General features: G+C 41.8%; 1 protein-coding gene across 3 annotated transcripts in view; it reads left to right on the top strand.

The window, feature by feature from the left end:
- The first annotated feature begins 15011 nt into the window (after nucleotides 1–15011).
- Nucleotides 15012–22142, top strand: part of SLC16A9 (solute carrier family 16 member 9) — a 57872-nt gene continuing 50741 nt past the window's right edge. Inside the window, exon 1 of one of the 3 annotated variants that reach the window (XM_014833401.3) lies at nucleotides 15012–15332. The gene's annotated coding sequence lies outside the window, so the exon portion shown is untranslated. Of the gene's footprint in view, nucleotides 15499–15709; nucleotides 17532–22142 lie in introns of those variants that run through there. The other 2 variants (XM_044755293.2, XM_070488129.1) reach the window with 2 other exon arrangements.

The raw sequence follows: 22142 nt of genomic DNA, 5'->3' as shown, positions 1-22142 counted from the left end.
TATGTTGAGTAAATTTAATTTGATGACATCTCCAATTATTCTCAAAGCCAACAGAACATTACAATAAAAACAATATTGTGTTTAGTACTTTATGGTTTATAAAACATTCATAAATTGAAGTGGAATTCTTTCCCCCCAAAATCTACACTATTGAGTCATAAAATTTCTTGACTTTTAGCACAACTGTTATTTGGTAGATTGACTAAACTTTGTCGGTAGAATATGAGTGAAGTTGATTTTTTAAGGATGCACACCTATGTGAAATTTTATATGGTTCTATTTTTAACACAACAAGCTTAACATAGGATAATTTTTCCACCCGATATACCAATAGTTTGTATTCATTTTCTTGTACGCATACTTCATCTGTGTGGTGGTAGCTTGTTTTTCTTAACCCCGGACAATTTTTTTTCTACCAGCAAACACTAAGAGGAATAGAAATACTAAAAAGAGATTCTTTTAGGAAAATAGAACTTAGAGAAAACAGGGAGCAACCTGTGTTGATTTTCCATTTTGGACTAAATACTCACAGTATGTGATTTAACATAAGGCTCATGATAATCCTTGGAGGCAAGTGTTTGTTGTCCCTATTTGACAGACACAGAAACTGAATTTTGGAAGAATTATTCTAGCTTGAGACCACCACCAGGAAGTGGTAGAACCAGGTCTCAGGCCTTTACAGTCCGTGATATCGTGTTGCCTCCAAAGATAGACAATAAATAAAAAGACAAGTGTGGGCTCTGTAGAGCTCAACTTCTTTTCGTAGTAATGTTTTATTCAAGATCCTATGGTTGTATTTTAGTGTACCCCTACTTATTCTTATTCCATATTTAAAAATCTTTTATGAAGAAGAAAGATTGTTTACTCTTTTCTTATATCTAAATTGATAATGTATTTTCTTGATTCCCTCATTTTCTGACAGTGTTAAAATATAACTGTTGAACTTCTGCTTTTTTTCCCTAATTAGTGAGGTAACATTGGTTTATAATATTATATAGATTTCAGGTGTACATCACCACAATTTTAAGCTTTTGAAAAACAAAAGTCTCTGTGTCTTTTAGACTTTTTGACATTTTACATGGGACACACATGCTTCACAAAATTCTGATATCTTCCACGTGCTGACCATCTTCTCAGGCTTGGCCCAATCATTAATGCAAGGTTTCATAAGAGACCTAATGAAGTGTGAAAAGGATCTGAGACCTTTGAGACTTAATACTTAACTGACCCTTACTTAACCTTTCAGTGGTGTTGTATATTTAACCGTAAGCCAAATAGAGTCAAACTATTTGAGCATTTGCTATAACAGAAAGTCCTGTTTCTTTTTCTACACTATATTCTTGGACCCTTCCTTTTTGATATATGGGCCACCTCCTTTTGATGTGATGTGTTTCTCTCCAATTTCTTCTAATTGGGATTTGTTGGAGCCAATTATCAGGTGACAAGGGAGTAAAGTCACTCCCATCTTCAGGCAACCGTTTCTTTTCTCTATGTGCTTCCAGGCACTAGACAACATGGTGGAGAGTATTGACTCTGAAGTGAGACTGCCTGAATCCAAATCTTTACCTCTTACAGTTTAATAACTGTATGTCTCTACTTCCTTACCTATAAAATAAGTGCCTGTGTCTAGGTTTGTAGAGAGGATGAAATGAGATGACTTGTCCAAGTGCTTAGCACAGTGCTTGGCATATGGAAAACTCACCATCCATGGTGGATTGGTGTTATCAGCATCCTCAGGTGGGAACAGAGGTGATGTGGCTCCCTTCAAGCTGAGTGTTAGCAAGCCTCAATCACCCTGCCTGTTCTCCACTTCCCCCTTGCCCTTAGAATGACCTCGCATTAACTCATCCCATTGGCCCAGGGATGTGATTGTGTTCCACTGGACCCTGGCATAGTTCTGATGGATGTATAGGTCTAAACTGGTTGACCCTGCAAGGCTTCTTGTGGTTATCTTATTTTGGGACCTGGCAATTACAAACAGACATCACAATGTAGATATTTTATAAATATCCTTTTTCAATAAGTAATCAGAGACTTAATATGCAAGTGTTGCTGCTTTGTGATGGGAAATAGGTCACTTTTCCAAAATGCTTGTTCAGTTCCTTTTTGCCAGTCATGGTGCTGGGCAGTGAGGTCAAAGCAGAGAACAAAGCATAGTTCCTGCTCTGCTGGAGTTCATAAGAATGACTACCCAAATGGTGCAATTGCAACTGGGAGAAGTATGAGGAAGGACATGCCCAGGATGTTATGAAGGGTATGGCGAAGGATGTTCTAAGGACTACAGTAGTAGCAACGCTTGGGACTTTGTTAAACATGCAGAATCATAGTTCCCCCCAGACCTACTGCAGAATCTGCATTGTAATCAGATTCCCAGGGATTCATATGCATGCTACAGTTTGAGACACACTGATGTGGAGGGAAGCTCACTGGATTAAGTGTTCCTACTGTATGGCTACTGAACAGCTACGTGACTTCTAGGCAAGTGGATTAGCCTCTCTGGGTCTCATACTCTTCCTATGTTAAAACAAAACAGAACCAAGAAAAAACCAAAAACAGCATTAATACTACTGGCTTTGCATATCACATAGAAATACTGTGAATATTAAATGAAATGGACTGAAACTTACATGAAAATGTATAAGAAAAAGGAGTTACATAAATCGAAGACATTGTTATAAAAATCATGAAGACTAGAGTAGCTCTGTGAGGTAAGAGACCTGTGACGACCTCCAGGAGAATTGGAAAAGGATTGTTTCCATAAATGGCAACAATATCCTCAAGATGTCTGTAAGGATGCAGCCTGGGTTGGGTACATTCTTCCTTGGTTGGATTTCTGTGGAGTTTCATAGAACTTAGTGTTCACGTGCACTGTTATAATCAACCCTCCAACTGAACTGGATGGTGTTTCTTGACTTGCCACTAAAAGATATGAATTGTCTGGCCATGCCTGAGCTCAGATATCTACATTCTGTTAATTTCATAATCTCTCTTGGTATCAAGTGGCCTTGCATCCTTCCCAGTTTTGTGGTCCCTTGAAGAAGTTATTCTGAATTTGAGAAGAGAGGTCAGAAAATGTCTACTAGAATTCTTATTTATAAATGGCAATACCTGGAATTGAAGTGCACTGTGCTAATTGCTTTGCATACATTGCATAATTTAATCTGCACTAACAAGTCTATGAAATGTCTCCATTTTGCAGACGAGGAGCTGCAGGCTCAGAGGAACTAAATAAAATGCCCAGGTTCACATAGGACATCCTGACTGTGGTGACACAGCAAGGAAATGAGAGAAGCAAGACCTTCAGCTCAAAACCATCTGCCTCTAGAACTCTGTTCTTGAGCATTCGGTTATTTTGCCTCATACCAAGCAGAAGTTAATTACCTCACTGGCTCCTCATTTGGAAGGCGATAAATTTTCTCTGCAATGAATCATCCCAATCCTACCCTCAGGGATTCAACGAGTAAAACGCAACCTGTTGCATTTACCCTAAATGTGTTATGAAAGCTTGCGATGTGTTGACTACCCACCTTCCAGGTAACACTTTCTCTTTTCCAAAGCTTCAGTCTGTGACAAAATGGCTTATGTATTCTCCAGTCATTGAGCTCCATTGTTTCAGGTTATCAAATATGAAGTGAGGTTTTATAAAAGGGAGTCTTGGATCATTGTTCTGCATTCAATATACAAATAAGTTTAAATTGCATCTATAAAATCATTTAAAGTAAATTTTTAATAATTAAAAAAATCTCAAATACCATTTTGAGTAAATTGTTTCCAAAGAACTCACAAGTAACATCCTGGTAAATGTGCCAATTGCTTGGGCTTAATAATAACACCTTTTGAGTGACAAGCACTCTACAGTTTATGAAGCATTTAGTGATTCTTTAAGTGCTCAAGTGAATGAAATGACTTTCAAGAAAAATAAGCCGGATAGCCATTCTGAGTTAGGATGGACAGTTCCTAACTCTGGGGCATGATTAGGATGAACTGCTTCTGTAGAGACTGAGGTTAGGGTTTGAGAGAGGATCTTAAATGTGTGGTGTTTGTGTGGCCATGCAGACCAGGTTTTTGTTCTGTGTTGCTCTCTGCATGACTGTTATTTGCTGACCTTACTGGGAGCAGTCCTACTAACTGAGCAAGCTGAGGGCGAGTTGCCATGTAGGCCAGTCTGGGATCAGCAATAAGCCCAGACTTATTTATAAACCCACAGGATAGGTCCCTGAGTGTGCTCTGCCATCTCACCTGGGACCATGGTGAGGGAAGATTAGCACGAGAGCACAGAAAGTCCTCGGTGGCCACTGGGGTTTCCAGTTTGAGTCATTTGCCCTTTCGTCTGGGAGTTGGCTAAGGACTGTTCTCTGGATGATTAGTGTCCCTGGACTTCTGTACAAGGTGTGATCTCAAGGTACAGAGACTGACCTTTTGGGTGTTGCTTACGAAGTTGATTACGACTTGGATCATGGAGATCGTTTACTCAATAAATATTCATCAAGCAGTCACTGTCTCTCTGGTAACATTCTGGGCACAGGGAAATACTGTGGTTCCCGTCCTCATGGAGCTTGCCTTCTGGTGGGCGAGGCAGACAACAAACTGATAAACACAAGAGAATGTCAGATGGTACTAAGTGCTGTGGAGAAAACAAAACAGAGCAATGAGAAAGAGAGTTTATGTGGGGGAAGAATATTTTAGCTAGGAGGAGGATCTAATAAACCTTTCCCGAGAAGGGGACATTGGGACAGAGGCTTGATTGGCGAGGAGCCAGCTAGTGGAGACCTGGGGGAGGAGTGAAGACTTCAGCTGCAGGTACGAAGGCTGTGAGGTACGTAGAGCTCAGCAAAACATTAGGAAAGCCAGTGTGATGACCATAAACTCTCTCTAGGGATTGCAATTTCTCCAGGATTGTTCCAGGCTGATCATGTCTGGCCCCTAATTGTGACAATGTTAGGAACCTCCATCGCTCTATTAGTCGAATTAAAAATCTGTATTTTTAAGACCATACAACTCATCTGTTTGAGGTGTTCAATTCAATGATTTTTAGTATATTTACGGAGTTGTGCAACCATTACCACAATCAATTTTAGGACATTTTCATCACCCTAAAAAGAAGCCCCATACCCATTAGTACCCATTAGCAGTTACTCCTCATTTGCCACCAACCTACTCTCCTCCTAACCCTTGAAGACTACAAGCCCTGGCAACTACTAATCTACTTTCTGTCTCTATAGATTTTCCTATTCTGGGCATTTCACATAAATAGAATCAGACAATATATAGCCTTTTGTATTTGGCTTCTTTATGGCCAAATAATATTCCATTGTATGGATATACCACATTTTATTTATCCACTCACCAGTTGTTGGACATTTGGATTGTTTCCACTTTTTGGCTATTATGAATAATGCTGCTATGAACACTCACGTACACATTTTTTGGGAGGGCATGTTTTTCATTTATCTTGGATATATACCTGTTAGTGGAATTATTGGGTCACATGCCTCTCTACATTTAACCTTTCGAGGAACTGCTAAACTATTTTACAAAGCATTTGCCCCAAATCTATAGTTTTTGGAAAAGTTTTCACGTGACCTTTAGGGGAAAAAGAACTTTTTTGTCACTCTGATAATCTTCAGAATTTCAAATGTTAAATAGGTAGATTATGAAATAAAGGCTAAAGATGAAAGCATTTGCCCTTTTCCTCTTAATTTGATCTGAGTTTTAAAACCTCCATCTATTTTCTTTAGATCTCTATTTTATGTCTATCTAGCAATCACAGCTTATTATTTAGGTCATCACCCATTTCATGTCAAAAGTTAATTATATAAGAAATTCTTCACATTTCCATCAAGTACCTTAGGTCAGATAATAAAGGTCCAGGTTAACATGAGATTCTTTTTCATTGATGGAGATTAGATTTATTCAATTAATATTCATTGGGTACCTACTCTAAGCTAGGCATGTTCGAGGTTCTCAATATTTTCCTGGCTGTTTTCTACTTTAGGAGGTTCACTTTATTAGTTATGGGTTGAGGAATACTGTGCAGTACAAATGATTCTTACAGCTCATTTTCTATAAGAAGTCCCTTTGCAGGTTGAGTTTTTGGCTTTTGACATTCATTAGCTGCATACTTCTCCTTATAAAACATACTATTTGGGCCGCACTTAGTGAGTCAAACTTATTGTAGATTATAGTTGTCAGTGTGACAGGAGTTCCATTATCTATTTCTTTTCCCACCCCACAGCAATGTTCATTTTTTGATTTATTTGGTGGTGTATTGTAACACTATTGGCTAAGGAACCTGTTGAAAAATAATCTTGACCAGCCAAAGAAAAGTTGAGCTAACAGCCTTTCCAAGAATTACATCTAAATCAGAATCCAACCTTTTAGTTCATTAAGACCGTAGTTTACAGAAGGTGGACCCAAGTTGACACCTGAGGAACGACTCAAGTCTTCTTGGTCAAAAGGCTAATTTTCAGACTGTGTTAGTCACTGGACTCTGTTGATCTCCTGGGCTGGTTATCATACCTGCCTGTCACCACAGAAACTCTTCTTGAATGAATTTCAAAAATTCAAATGCAGGTTTTGATGAGACATCTTTAAAAGATATTATATATGACAACCATTCATAATTATTGCAAATTTGTCAATGGATAGAATTTTCATCTTCTAACTATATATAGGAGAGGTAGGATCAGAACCCTAGTTGGGGTTCACTGTTATACTCATGAAAATAAGCACTTACTATGTGTTAGGCTATTCTAAGCATTTTATCTGGTTTAATTCACTCAATCTTCAGAACTACCATATAAGATGGGTATTATTCTCCTCATTTTACAGATGAGGAAACAGGCAGAGAGGACAAGGAACCTCATCAAGGTTACAAAGTTAATAGGTACTCTTGGCTTCAGGGTGTGTGCTCTTATCCTCTATTCCATCTGCCTCTCATCATTTAACCTCTTGGAGTTTGTTTCTTCATCTGAAAAATTAGAAGATCAAATGCCACATTGAGTGTGAGGTTATACCTGCTAATCTCCAAGGCCTACTCCAGTTCTAAGACTCTGCTTCAAATTTAGCTGTCTCAAAAGAAGCATTCATGACTATGTGTGGTTAAGAGAAACAATCAAAGCACAAAGTATCCTGGGAATGTTAAAATACCCAGAAACAGCCTCTTTGAGTCTCCAAGGATGTCTGGAGGACCAGATTCCATGGAAGGAAATGCCCATAACCGTTATTGTGCATGACATTGAGAGTTAATTCAGCTTTCCCTTGGCAGGTGCCAGAGTCTGTGTGATCAATCCAAGTATTTGTACTGTGGGTCATACCACTCTAGATTTAGCAATGTAATGGTTTTTCTCTAAGTGCCGAGTGATGGATTTGGTTATGGATAATAAGGCTATTGGCATGCCTCTGTCTGAGCCAGCTGTACTTCTGGGGTTTGATCGATGTTTGCTTGTTGCTGCCAAAAGATCTGGCCCCTTCCTTCTAAGGTCTCTTTAGCTTAATAATTAACCCTGATTCTTCTTGGTTAAGACAGGCCTATTTCCAGGGAACCTTTTGCATTTACTTTGCAGGCACCACTACTCACCATACTAGTATTGAACAGGTTTTCCACTTTTTGTTTCTGCTGCATATGTTCACCATCCATGATCATATTATCCAAACCACAAACCAGGAAACTTGAGTCTGACAAAAGAATTTTGTACCATTTCCAACTGCAAACGAAAGCTTGGAGATATATTTTAGATTTGGAGTTTCTTGGAAATTTTTATACTTTACTGGAACAATGAGATACAATGTTTGAAATTTGGACTATTCTAGAGGATCCTGTAATTTTCCAGCAATTTTTTATAAACTCTTATGGGAAACCTGGAAGTCATCCCAAACCTTTCTTTTTACTAATCCTCATATCCATCAGTTGCATGGTACTTCCTAATCTCTCAAATTGGTCCCCCTATCTTTTCATAATTTTATAGGTTTTACATTTTTATAGGTTTTGGCTCAACTATTAAATCAGCCTTCTAACTAATCTCTCTCCCAGTCTATAGTCCAACATGATTTCTAAGAGTGATCATTTTGAAACACCAACTGTGTCCATCTGTGTCATCCCACTGTTTAGAATCCTTCAGCGGTTCCTCTTTGCTTCCTGGATAAATCCTTTATATGGAGACAAGAACTCACATGGCCTAACCCGTTGTAGAGGACATTTATTGTGTTTGACTAGTCAGCATGCCAATTTGCTTTGGGAGAATTCTCTCTCCCTGAGTGAGTACTCTCAAAGTGCCCCATCTTCCCCTGAGACGTGATTATATTGCCCAAGCCAGGTCAGTCACACTCTTTCTTCTGGGACTTTGAATCTTGAACAAAAGCCTGCAAAGATGGAGAAAATAGTCAGAGCCCATTGATTTCCTGAGGAGGCTCTGTAGTCCTTGCCAACTAGATCTCCAAGCGGACCTGCGTCCTCCCCAGTTCTCCATTTACTCTATCTTGCCAAGAGATGAGAACTGTTGCTTGCAATCAAAAAGCTCTATTTTTGTTTACCTTCCACTTCCCACAAATACTCTTCCCATTAATCATTTCTACTTATCCATTGTAGTTCCCTAGCATACTATGGGAGTCTTTCATGCCATTAAGACTTTGCTAATGCTCTTCCCTCTGTCTTGGAATACCTCCCTCTCAACCCAAGCAATGTTTCCTTCTCTGGGTTCCCTTAATGCCGCATAGGTATCTTGACTAAGGTATTTAGTGCATTCTAGTAATTATTTACCTGTTACTCTTCTTTCCTAGATTGCAAGACCCTTTGTTTTCACATAATGGCTGGCACAAAATAAGTGATTAAGAATTATTTGATGAATGAATAAATAAGAATTGACAATATGTTTTGTAGTTCATGCATGGGGATTTATGTTATAGACAAGTGGGGATCATTTCCAGAATTCAAGAAACAGGCTGCAAGTTGTAGTTCATAGAATCATTATAAAATGCATGAGACTTGCCGTAAGGTAAATTGCTGTTGAGATTAAAGCAAATTTATTTAAAGTAGGGATGGTGATGATCACAAAGTCATGTGACAAACACAGAGCACTTATTCTACTAGCGAAGTTTTTTTTAACTAAGTAATTTTAAAATATTATTTTTAATACAACTTGGTTAAATAGTATAGTGGTTAGGAACACAGGATCAGAGTCAGACGGCCTGGGTTTAAATTCCATACCTCTGTGTTTTTTTCTTTTGAGGAAGATCAGCTCTGAGCTAACATCTGCTGCCAATCCTCCTCTTTTTGCTGAGGAAGACTGGCCCTGAGCTAACATCCGTGCCCATCTTCCTCTACTTTATATGTGGGACACCTGCCACAGCATGGCTTGCCAAGCGGTGCCATGTCTGCACCTGGGATCCGAACCTGCGAACCCCGGGCCACCGAAGTGGAACGTGCAAACTTAACCGCTGCGCCACTGGGCCGGACCCCCATACCTCTGTCTTTTCATCTGTAAAATGGAGGAAATTGTATGTGCCTCATACCTGCTGGTTATGGTCATTCTCTGTTTGCCACTCTCCCCAACACAATCCAATTTCTGCCCTTCTTTGCTTTGCTCTGTGCCTAGGAGGTTGACCCCTCATGGGCAACATTTCCCAGGCTCCCTCAGTGCCCGGCTTCTGCTTGGCTTTGGTCAATGGTAGGCACCACCAAGAGATCTGAGAGCAGGGAGAGAGGTGGGGGTATTCTTTCCACATTCATTTGGCACTTTGGCAATAAAACTCATCTCTTCCCAATTCCAGCTCCCTTCAGGGGGGATCCCTCCTTTGCAGGTTTGTTCTCCCAGGAGCTGGTGACACTAGGTCTCCCTTTGTTACTCCCCAGGACCAGTAGTTGCTTCCCACTGTCCTTCGTCTTTGAGTGTCTCTTGTTGATTCCTTTAACCCTGCCCATTTCGCTATAAACATATTTTCCCTTGAGATTCCTTCACTTGACTACCTGGGACAAATTCTGTTTCCTTCCTGGACCTTGACTAATACACTGCATATATTAATTACTTAAAAATGTGAACTATTATTATATTAAGTTATTAATATTAAATATTTAAATAATTAAATTAAATAGATAATTATTAATGTTAAATATTATCATGGTATTAAAACACACATGGCAATTGAGTAGAAGGCAGGATTCACATGCATCTTTAAAATAAAACAGACGACCTCAAACATTTCACTTCTACAGCTGGTTGTTTTGCCTATGGTTTGGAATAACTCCCAAGTACTTTGATAGAAAAGCTTAAGAAGCTCTACAATGTGGTGGGTGGGGGGATAGAGATGAGCATACCCATACAAAGTGATGGGGTGGATGGAGGAAAATGCATTTACTCTGTTAGATTCATTCTATCTCTATTGATTTCTGTCTACGTTCAAAATCTTACGGAAATACTTGACTTTACATTTTTTTCCCTCAAGGGTATATCTTTCTTTATAATTTTTAGTTTCATGGGTTAGCTACCATCTACTAAATCATACGCAATAAACCAAAGTTGCAGCATGCCGAATAGATCTAAGGTGACCATATTTTCCAAATAAAAAACGTTTACTTGCTGAAATCATGGGGCAAAGTTTTGGACTGCCCACAAATTTTGGACAGTGTAGACCCTTTACATAGAGGAGAGGTGCTTTTTCTCCTACATCATGTAATAAAGAAGAGAAGAAGGCTAACACAACATTTTGACTGAAATATTGTTTGGAGCTGTCTGAAACTTTGTTATGTAATACACAGAAGTCAGACACATAGGCACATTAAAAAAATTGGCACTGTTTCATGAAGAGATTCGATTCAATGGTCTTTGTTTATTTTAAAATAATATTCATCATTTCCACCTGTATTTTCACAAAAAGAAATTGGATCCATCGGTACATTTGAACTTGACAGCCTACCTTTGGGAATAAACCCTTCTCAGATAATTTATTATCTAATAGGATTACATCAGAGATCTTGCAAGCTGAATTTGTAACACACGATTCCATGAGTGAATTAAAATGTGGGAAATGACCTTAGATTATCCTGAACACATGAGGTAATTTTATCCCTCTCTCTTTCAATACACTTGTGCAGACGTTACTGTGGGCCAAGTGCTGTGCTGAATCCTGGGAACAAGCACAGTGAGAGGCCAGATAGCCTAATCTTACAAGTGTGGACCGTGGACTCACGCTGCCTGTGTTTGCCTTCTGTCTTTGGTGCCCTCTAATTTGGGACAGCTCACTTAACCTCGTGCAGCCTTAGCTTCCCATCTGTAAAATGGGTAAAACGTAGCACTTGCCCTATGGGATTAAATGAGATAATTCTTACGATTACTTGGAATAGAATAGAACTTGGCAGAGTAGGGCAACTGAAGAATTTCAATGATCCCTTGCAGCAAAACAATCACTGACCGTTGAGCATGCATTCATTCATTTGCTCATTTGTTCATTCATTCATTCAACAAATGTTCACTGAGCCAAGTTTTAATTTGCTGCTGCTACTGTGTTCTAGGGAACACTGACGAACAGGGCAGAACTGGTACCTGTTCTCTGGAGTTTATAGTTTTGCTATGTAAACAGACAATGAGCACATTAAAGATGTCATAATTCCTATATATAGAGATATACTGGGTGCTTTGGAAACTGATGTACATGGAGGTGTAGCTCGTTTTTGGTTATGGCCTTGAAACCGTGTGATGCAAGTCAAAAGGATGTCAAGTGGAAAGTGCATATATGTGTACATACACACACACACAGGAGGACATGCACATTCTATGTAATTTTACATTTCCGATCTACTTTTATGAGAAAATAGAGTGATGGTTCAGAGCAAGGTTCTCTGTAGCCTGGAGGCCTGGATTCAAACCCAGCCCACCCCTCATTAACTGTAGGCAAATTCTTTAACTTCTCTCTACTGTCTTTTTATCACCAGCAAAATACAGATGATAATAATTCCACCTACTTCTTAGGTTTATTGTGAGCCTTAGATGAGTTAATACATGTGAGATGTCAGTCCTCAGTGTTAGCTCTTACCAGCCCTGAATCATTTTTCTAAGGTGCAGTGGGAAGAGCACAGGCTTAGCAATCAGCGAGACTAGGGTGTGAATCCCTCCAACATTTAAGGATTGAGTGACTCAGCGAGTAACTTAACCCCTCTGAACTTCAGTTTCCTCGTCTGTAAAATGGACATAACAATACTTATCCACATGAGATTGCTTTGAGGGGTAAATGAGATAGCATAGTTCTTGGCAATGACCAGGTACTCCAAGAACTACATTCATCCCTTTTCCCCCTTCCCCGAAGACTAAAACATCCTTTGAGCCAGAAAGCATGACGAAAATAAAGGCAAGAAAAAGATGAAACAATATTCTGAAGAATTGCAAGTAAAACGATGATATAGTATGTCTTTAAGGTCATTTTTAACACTTGAAAATTTGTCCTTTTAAACCAAAGCTCCAGGAGCATAAGAGGTAATGATTTATCCACTTCTCTTATTTTCTGATCTTTTTATCTGTTAGGGTGTGAGAGAATGAAACGGAATTAATAGAATGATCTTTAGATCTCTGAGCTAACTGCTATAAAAACTCTAAATTTTATTTTTATTTTTGGTTATTTTTATTTGAAAGTGTAGTGTCTTTGTAGCTATGCTTTCATTCATAAACAGGGGAAGAACGACGAGAGCAGAAGAGAATAAGCCTGCCCTGGTGTAATAAGTCAGGAAGGAAAGTCTTGTTAGCTGGGCAAGCGCTGGACCAGTGACTCAGGTGCTGTGCAAAGGTCCCATCCCCTGCCAACCAACTGATGCCTTCCTCTGTCCTCCATGTTACCGGCTTCCTTGCTGGGATGAAGACAGCAGAGCAATTTTAGGTTAATTTCTCCATCTTATTCTCTAAAGGATTGAGGTAGCAGATGGTCTAAGAAGCGTGAAACTTCGTATAAATCACAAATCACAAATTCTTAATAAATGTTCCATAATAATAATAATACAAGGCAAAGAGTGATCTCCTTTGCTCAGGGCATCGTTTTTGTATCAATTTTTCTTTAAATGCTTTCCCTCAGGTTTCTTTCCTCCCAAGGGAGGTTCATCTAAATCCAGCTTATTTAATGACCTGTCTTTTTTTCTCACTCCATCTTGTTGAAAGTCCATCGACTTCTGGGCCCAAGAGAGATCCAAAGGGCAGGGGCTGCACAGAACTGCAAAGCCAGCACTATTAAACTTATCTAACTCTCACCTTGCAAGCAGATCTTGCATCTTCGTGTCACTCGGATGAAAACTCTGGATGGTAGGGAGGTGGTTTTAGTCTTGTCTCTGCCAACTTGCTCCCCACCCCCCTCCACCCTGGGGGGTGATCAGGAGCACATTCCTTGCTTCTCTGGGTCAAATTCCATTCATAGGTAAAGCATCTGGGTTGGATTAGATTTCTGAGTTCTCTTGCATGTCTAAATGCTCTGCTGAGGTGTGACTGAATGATGAACCTTTATGAGGGGGTAGGGGTAATTTTCACATTCCAGCCTGGCATTAATCCCCTAAACCAAGAGGCCACCACTGCCCACAGAGCCAGCTTCCATGCTCCCTAAGTTCTGCAGGCAGTACTTTATTCACTACATTATGAGTCTGGACCCCCAGCCTTTTGAGTTTTTGACCCCCGAGATCCACTTTTATGCCAAAGTTGGGATCATACTGTGTGTAAGGATGAGCTCATTTCAGTTCTTAGTTGATAGAACTGGCCTGAGCAGACATGGGAGTGCTGGTCATACACTCTTTTTAAAAAAAATCTGGGAAGACTTGGTGGAGATGAGAACAGAGACACAGAACTTCCCTATAGCCTAAAAGTCAGTAAACTGTGTAGAAAGGAATGGTGTGGGGCAAAAGGGATGAACCACTGTTTTCATACTTGTGAGAAAACTTGAGTGTGGTCAGGGTCCACAGGTTTTTTGAACTCCCATCTCACACAGACTCCATGATGCTGGCAAGATGAGAAAACTGAGGCTCAGGAAGGTTAGGCAGCTTAATCTGGACTTCAGAAACCTACGCTTTGCAAGGCGTCTTTGTATAGGTCAGAACCGGAGGTGGTCAGTGTAAAAAGGGAATTGTCCTCCTGGGGGATGGATGGCTCTAGCCGCCTTTGAGAAGCTAGTAGGAGGTATGGTGCCCTTCTCAGAAATATGTGTACACACAGGAACACAAAAAGTGCATATCTCTTTAGGAGGTTCCCACACCCGGCGAGCCCCTGGTACCTATGGACCGTCCCCAGTCTGCTGCAGTGACTCTCTGCGGGGATGCAGCACACATCCTTCTCAGCGTCCTTGCCCACTACCTGTCTGCCAAAGATAGGAGTGTATTGTTAGTGCAGTCCACCTGGGGGACAGACTAAATGTCCTTAGATGCCGCCTCCCTCCTTCAGCACCCTGTGTGCACTGCGGGGGCGCCCCCCTTTTCCGTGGAGCTGTCACAAAGAACAGCACTTGGCATCCTCACTCCTCACTGCCCAGGAGCACCGACTCCACAAAGTTCTGGTGCCCGTTTCTCTGGGATCACTGCCAGCTGGGTATACAGCTCCGGCCAGGAGGGCGCCCGGCGGCCCCCGGAGCCTGGGAGACCAGGGGCGACTCGTACTCCTTTCTCCACTCCGGCTCCCCACAAGTGCGCACGGTTCTTGGCTGGCCCGCGCGAACACGCGGTGGGCAGCCGGGGCGCAGCGGCGCCGGGGGCCGCGCGCGTGTGCGCACTGAGAGGGCGCCTGGCCGACGGTGTCCACCTCTCCAGCGGCCCTGGTGGCTCCGGGCCGGCCTGAGACCACGGCCCGGGCCGCGTCCTCCCTCTGCCTGGCCGGCCTGCCCTAGCCCGGCCCGAAGGAGCCGCGAGAGCAGAAGCAGCGCCCCTACCGCCCGCTTTTCCGCCTCCATCTCCTCCTCCTCCTTCCCCCAGCCAACCGCGCAGTCACAACCGGTTCAGACTGGCCAGGGTGCCCCGCAAAGAAGAGAGAGAGGGGGGGAAAACGCAGGGAATAAGTTCCAGGGGAGAAGGAGGAGAAAGAGAAGGTGGAGCTCAGAGGAGGGGGCCGGCTCCCTCCCTCCAGGTGGCCGCCGCCGCCGCCGCCGCGGGGCTCGGCGGGGGCGGAGGGCGGCGGCTCCCGGGGCCGCGCGCGTAGCGGGACCAATTGCCCAACACTCCGGCAGGAGCCGGGCCGGGCCCGGGCCCCGGGATAAATAGCCGCCCGGCAGGGAGCGGCAGGGGAGAGCGGCGGCCGCGGTCCTCGCCGCACCACCCGCCCGGCCTGCCTGGGCCACCGCGCCCTGTGCTGCGCCCCGGCGCCCCCGCCGAGGCCCGTACCCAGGTAAAGGGCTGGAGCTCGCGGGGAGGGTCCCGAGGGTCGGCGGCTGCCCGCATTATCTAGCCGCCTGGAGGCGGGAAGTGACTCCTCCGACTCTGAGCGGTAGGGGGAGGCAGCGGCGACGCTGTCACCGGCGGCCGAGCAGCTTGGAACCGGCTTCTTGTTTGGGGTGTGTGAAAGTGTCCTGGCGCCCGCTCCTTCATACCCTCTTTTTGATGGAGTGCTTCTCCGCGGTGGGAGAGTTTTCCCAGGAATCTGAGGGCGGCATTTTGCACCGAGTTGGAAGAGAGAAAGAAAGGGGGAGAGAGAGAGAAAGAGGGAGGGAGGAAGAGAAAGGGGGACCGAGCCCTCGGTTTGGGTTCGGGGTGGAGATCTGCCCAGGGACTCCCCAGACTGCTTTTGGGGCTGCTGGTGGCAGAGCGATGAGTGGAGGGAATGGAACCCAAGTGGGCCTCTGTTTCCCAGAGGGCAGCGAGGCCTACAAGTGCTCTGGCTGGGAGCTGGTGCACGCAGGTGCCCCCGGGAGGGTCGGGCTTGGGGTGCCCGAGGTGCTCCTGGGCTGGGAGGAAAGCAGCGCCCTGGGCTGGTGGATTCTGCACCGCGCGCCGGTTCAGCACCACCGGGTCAGCTCCGGCGAGCGCAGGAGCACAGCCTCCGCCACCGCCGCGGAGGCACCGGCATCTCGGCCGCCGGGACGCCGAGCGGGGACTTGGGAAAACTTGGTGCTTAATGCTCCATCTGTGGCTCGCTCTAGGTAACCTGCTCTGGCTTCAGCAGCGTTCAGGTACTTTGGAGAGACCATTTAAAAACTTAGTCATCAAAAACAAGTCAGTGCTTCTTGGAATACCAGGTCTAATCCAGCACAGGTCAATCCATCTGGGAGGATTAGGCAAGATTTACCTTAAATATAATACTTATATAGTAAGTTATTTAATATAACAATTTTTTAAACAATTTCCTGGGTCACGGTTAGTTTGGGTGTATTTTAAAAAAATCTTCAATTACTTGGATGATAGTTCAGATTGCAGGTGGATCCCTCCACCTCCCCCCGTAGGACTTTTCAGTTGTTCCATCAGATTCTGTTCGTTTGGTATGTCCTAACAGTTTCTTGATTTGGGGTGGCTTCAGCTCTGAGAAATTGTTCTGGCTGGTTCAGGCAGAGCACTGAGGCAGGGAGAGAAGATTCTGAATGAAAGCTGCAAATGCAAATAACAGGGTTAGTACCCGTATCATTGCCAGAAATAAATTTGTTTTCTTTTTAAGGCCCTGGGAAGTGGAAATTACATGATAAAATAGTTTGTCTGCAATTTTCCAATAACATACTTTTAGCACCACTGGCTGCCTAAGAACATCCTTCTCTGTTTCTTCCCTTTTGTGTGTGGGTGAGTGGAGTCACAAGGACTCTTCATATCTATAGAATGAATGTAAGGAGGGACTAAAGATGTGGAGAGGTAGATCAGGACCCTGGGCAATCTTTTCCCACTTCTGACTTTGACTCTGAAAAGATAGTGATGGTGTGTATTGGTTGGTGTCTAAATCTGTATCAGGGCAGATCATGGTGCTTTGGCGGTGGATCTGGTCATGAAACTAGAGCTAGAGGATGACAATTAGACAGATTTGGTTGGATTTTCAAGCTTTACTTCTTCACCCCAATTCTTTGAACCCCTACTTTTTGTAGTGTTTTTCTCCAGTGACATATCTCTTGAACTTAATTCATAGAATGCAATTGCGTCTAGAAGGCCAGTGTGAAGGTGCAAAAGAAATGATGTTTTGCTTGTATAACTACAGCTTTCCAAGAAAGTATCACTGAGTGACTAATTTTGATTAAAGAGTGCAAGAATGCATATATTTTGATCTAGTTGGCCTTTTCTTTGAGAGGTTCTTTGTAGACACCAAAGTATCTCCTGTAGATAAGGAGATTGAATGATAACTTAAAATTGAGTTCGAGGAAAGATGGTCCCCACCTTCAAAGAGTTTAATCTGGTGGGAAAGATAGGCATGTTTACAAAGATCTACAACACAAGATAGTATAAATGGAGTCATGACAGGAACATCAGTGGTGTGCTATTGAGTGGCCGAGAAAAGGACAGGTTCGTTCAAGGTTAAGAACTTGTGGTGGCTGTAGCATTTCAGCTGGGACTTGAAGAAGGAAGATTTCCTCGATGGAAAGGAGGCCTGCTCAAACTAGGAAATAGCACAGAGGTAAGGAAGTCTGGTATGTTCAAAGGAAGCAGAGCAATTTGGAGTTTGGAAGTTAAGATAACTTAAGATCATCCCAGCCTGGAGCCTGGAATTTAAGATAGATAAGTTTGGGAGATAAGACGCAGCTGGAGTATGGAGAGCATGACAAGCTATGCTAAGAAATAAGATGTGATTGAACAGTATTATGTTTATATCAACAACGTTAGCATCTTTAACTGAAGTTTATGCCTTGAAGTTCAATTTTGTGAGCTTCCCCCTAAAATAAATAAATGAATAAAATCTTAATGGTATTTACTTCTTATCAATGTTACTGTAAAAGAGTAATGTGTTCCAAAGAGCCTTCAATGTTTCATTTAAATCCAGCAGTTTTTTCCTCCAAAATCTGCAATCTTGTGGTATAACAACTCTTAGTTTGACTAAAACTTTGGATAGGAAAACACCTCCACTTTCCTGGGCCAATATGCAGAGTAAAGCGACTTTCCATTTTCTGTTTCAATTGTCAATAACAATAATAATTATTATTAATGTTTACTAACGTGATATGTTAAGTGAGCCACATACCTTTTTTTTTGTTTTTTTTGAGGAAGATTAGCCCTCAGCTAACTACTGCCAGTCCTCCTCTTTTTGCTGAGGAAGCCTGGCTCTGAGCTAACATCCGTGCCCATCTTCCTCTACTTTATATGTGGGATGCCTACCACAGCATGGCTGCCAAATGGTGCCATGTCCACACCCAGGATCGGAACCAGTGAACCCCGGGCCGCCGAGAAGTGGAACGTGCAAACTTAACTGCTGCTCCACAGGGCCGGCCCCATCCACATACCTTATTTTATCTAGGGAGCCATAATTTTTATCTCAGACTAAGAATTTTAATCGGGTCGCTCAGCTAAGTAAATGATGGGACCAAGAAGTCTGTCTCGAGAGACTATCCTTTGAACAATTGTGCTATCACATAACAAGGGCATAATGCGTGATAACTATTATTAATAGTAGTTACAAATTGGGCCCGCTACCTGTAGGAATGTTTCTCTATTTTTTTCTTTGCATCCTCATTCTCATCACTTTTATTTTATTTTACTTTGTTTTTTAGATTGAGATATAATTGACATATAACATTGTATTACTTTTAGGTGTACAACATAATGATTTGGTATATGTATATATGGTGAAATGATTACCACAATACGTTTAGTTAACATTCCCTCACCACATGTAGTTACAATTTTTGGTGATAAAAACTTTTAAGATCTACCCTCTTAGCAATTTTCAAATATACAATACAGTACGTTAACTATAGTTATCATGCTGTACATTACCCATTGTTCTGATTAATTGTACTTTACAGATTCAATGATGGGACATATTACAATGCTGTAACACATCTTCAAACTGTTATATCATCTTGTACTTTTATGACCCACTCAAAAGAAGCCCTTAAGCTCTTTGAGAAGAGATGGGATGTGGGATGAGAAAAACATTAGTAAATGTGACAGCATTGAACACAAAGACCAGATCTGCCAGATTCTCTTAAAGACTGTCAGTTTCAAGTATTCTTCTCATTATTCCCAATAAACCCTCAAATGCACCAGATCTTTTCGTATTTCAGAATCCCATCTATGTTGTTATGTGTCTTGATTTTTCTATTCTGAAAGTGATATAGCAAATATACTAGTTTGTACATGACATACTAATGTGTGTATTCAGACAAAAAACTGGATTCTACATAATCATGTACAAATTATGCAAAACATATACTAAGCAAAAGGACACACCAATGTAGATAGCATCATCGTAGATTTTTTCACCAGAACTAGTACTTGGGCCAAGCTTTGTGGGATATGGGTTGTGTGGGATAGAGATAAACTGAAACAAGAGCCTGGCAGTCTAGGGAGCATGATAAGAGTGTGGGATACAGGAAGATGATCATATCAACTTGTATCTAAGTGTCAGGCCCTCATTTTGCCTACATTTAACTATTAAATCTCTAGATCTTTTCATGTTTTCTCAGACTCTGAATGGTTCACAAATTCTGTTTTCTCTTCTGAGCCTGGGAGCAGGACTTGGAAATAGGCTGGCTGTTCGCTGGATTGGTCAGTAAGGAATCTTGATTCTGGTCTCCCTAAACCTCAGTTTTCTCATACAGATGAAGAAACTGAGGAGTTGATAAAATTGCTGGTGGCAAGTTTACAAGATTCACCCAGGGGGAACAGGCACCATAAATGACCAGAGCAGACTAGGGTTGGAGGGTGGGGAGAGCACAGGTGAAACTCTAAAAGCAAGTCAACCTTTGTCCTGTGTCAGGGAGACACTAGGGAGTGGAAGGAACTGGAGTGAACATGCCCATGCACTGATGGCCAGAGTTACTCAGTTCCAGCCAATTCTTAGATAAGAAGGAGGGCCCACTGTTGCCAGATCTTCTGATTTTTCAATACAATATGGAAATTCAGATTTTTATGTGAACTCTTCCAGTTTTAAAACATTGACAATTCACTCAAAATTTCTGAAAGTAAAATAAAAATTGGGTGGGCCAGACAAAACACCTCTGGAGATCTAGAGATCAGATTTGGCCTGAGTGCTGCCAATTTGTTAGATCGTTTCCAAGGTTCCTTCTGGCTTCAACTTCTATGATCCTATACTCAATCCGTTTTATCTCTAACCCATATCTTCCCCTTTGCTAAAACATATTCTAGTACTCGCCATATCTAAAATATGAGAGCTTTGGAGGCGCTCTTTGGCAAGTGCTGGACTATGATAGACCTATAAGGCCTTTAAGGTCAAAAGATGTCCTGTTTCAGTGAACATGCTGTTGATATAATTCAGAGGCCTCAGCAGTTAAATACTTGTGTTAATTATCCCTTTCAGAGACAATTAGTGTGGTTTAATTCCAGGACCTAGAGTTGTTTCTCTAAACATTTTCCTTCCTGCTCTTCCTTCTCACCCCACTGTGAGGTAATAACCAGCTAGGAAATTGATCCTGGTTTCTACTTGGGCAAGGTGTATTTATAGACTTGACTTATGGTGCTCAGACGAAGAAATCTTCATCATCTTTACCCTGGCAAGATTTCACCATGTAGTCTGTCTGTCTTCTCAAACATAGAGCTCTTTGGGGATGTCCTTGAATTGCAGCTAGGTGAATAAGTTGAGTTAGGCTTTGATGAGCTGCGTTAATACAGCAGTTTAGTTTTTTTTTTTTTAAGTATATTTATATGGATCCAAAAGATAAAAATGAAAACGAAAGTAATGGATTTGCATATGAATCCAATTCCACATTATTTTGAATAACTCTGACTCCTAGGAGAACTATGCACTAAAATTCTTTAATATAAAATTTTTTTTTTAAAGCTTGGATTCTTGAATTTGACTGGCTAGGATGTGTTCTTTATTTTATATCAATGAGCTATTTTACAAACAAGTGGACTGACTGTGTCTGAAGAGCTCAGAGTAGATATTAACAATGAGAAGGAAGCATCTGAGTAAATAAAACAAGATTGGCATGTTCAGAGAAAGCACATACCTTATTGTGACTGAGCTGACTGTGAGAAGACAAACAGAAGGCTCTGAGCTACCGTTTGTCCTTGTCCTGGCTCTAGCGATGTCACATTTCCTTGTACTTCAGAGGGTACATTAACTGTGTTTGGATGTTTAACATTTAAAACAAAGTCTAAAAGAATCAGGTAATTATCTGATTATTCGAGAGATACCATCTGATGTTATATTGGTAAAAAATTTGGATTAAAAAATCAATTTCTGTATTTCTACCCGTGTATTTGGGTAGTCCTTCAGATTCGATGATGGAAGCAGGCTCTAAGTTTCATGGAGGTGGGGACCACATTGCCGTCACTCCATAATACCTTCTAAATGCACTCGATTCATTTTGTTGATTGAAAGATATTTGATTAATCAATATACAGGAGATTTAGGTAAGAATGTTTTCTATGCATTCCTTCATTCACTTCATAAAGATTTATTGAGTTTTTACTATGTGCCAAGCACAATTCATAGTGCTGGGGATATGGGCGAGGCTTATGGGTTAGATACCTTAACAAATAATAACAATATATTATGATAAATGTTGTAATAGCAAGGCTGCCCAATCGGTGTGAGCCCTGTGAGGAGGAATGACTAACTGTTGGAGAGTCAGGATGGCATCAAGTAGCCCAAGACTTTGAGCTAAGTCGTGAAGGAAAAGCAGGAGTTTGTCAGGAGGCTGATTGGAGAAAGCATTACAGCCCTCTCTACCAGCTGGTGGGAACTGAGGGCTCAAAGGCATGGAGGAGGGAAAGAGTCTGGCTTAAGAGCTGAATTGTGACAGTGACCTGGGGAACACAGGTTTGTGCGACGTCCTAGAGAGGTGTGGGGTTGGGAGCCAGATTGTTGTAGATCTTTAGACAAAAACCGAAAGAATCAGATAACTAGCTGAGTGTTTAAAGATCTAAATATTAATAGCATGTGGACAAAACATGGATTTGGAAAACCAGTTTTTTCATTTTTATTTATAAGTGTTGAATAACATTGATTGATGGAGGGCTGTAAGCTCCATCAGGGCAGCAACAATCATCTTTGATTTTCTTGTGCATTTATGATAATAAATTAAAGAAAAAACTTGTTGTCTGC

Source organism: Equus asinus, chromosome 2, assembly GCF_041296235.1.
Source record: "Equus asinus isolate D_3611 breed Donkey chromosome 2, EquAss-T2T_v2, whole genome shotgun sequence".
Classification (NCBI taxonomy): Eukaryota; Metazoa; Chordata; class Mammalia; order Perissodactyla; family Equidae; genus Equus; species Equus asinus.
Note: the sequence above shows the minus strand (reverse complement) of the source record. Positions and strands in the feature narration are given on the sequence as shown.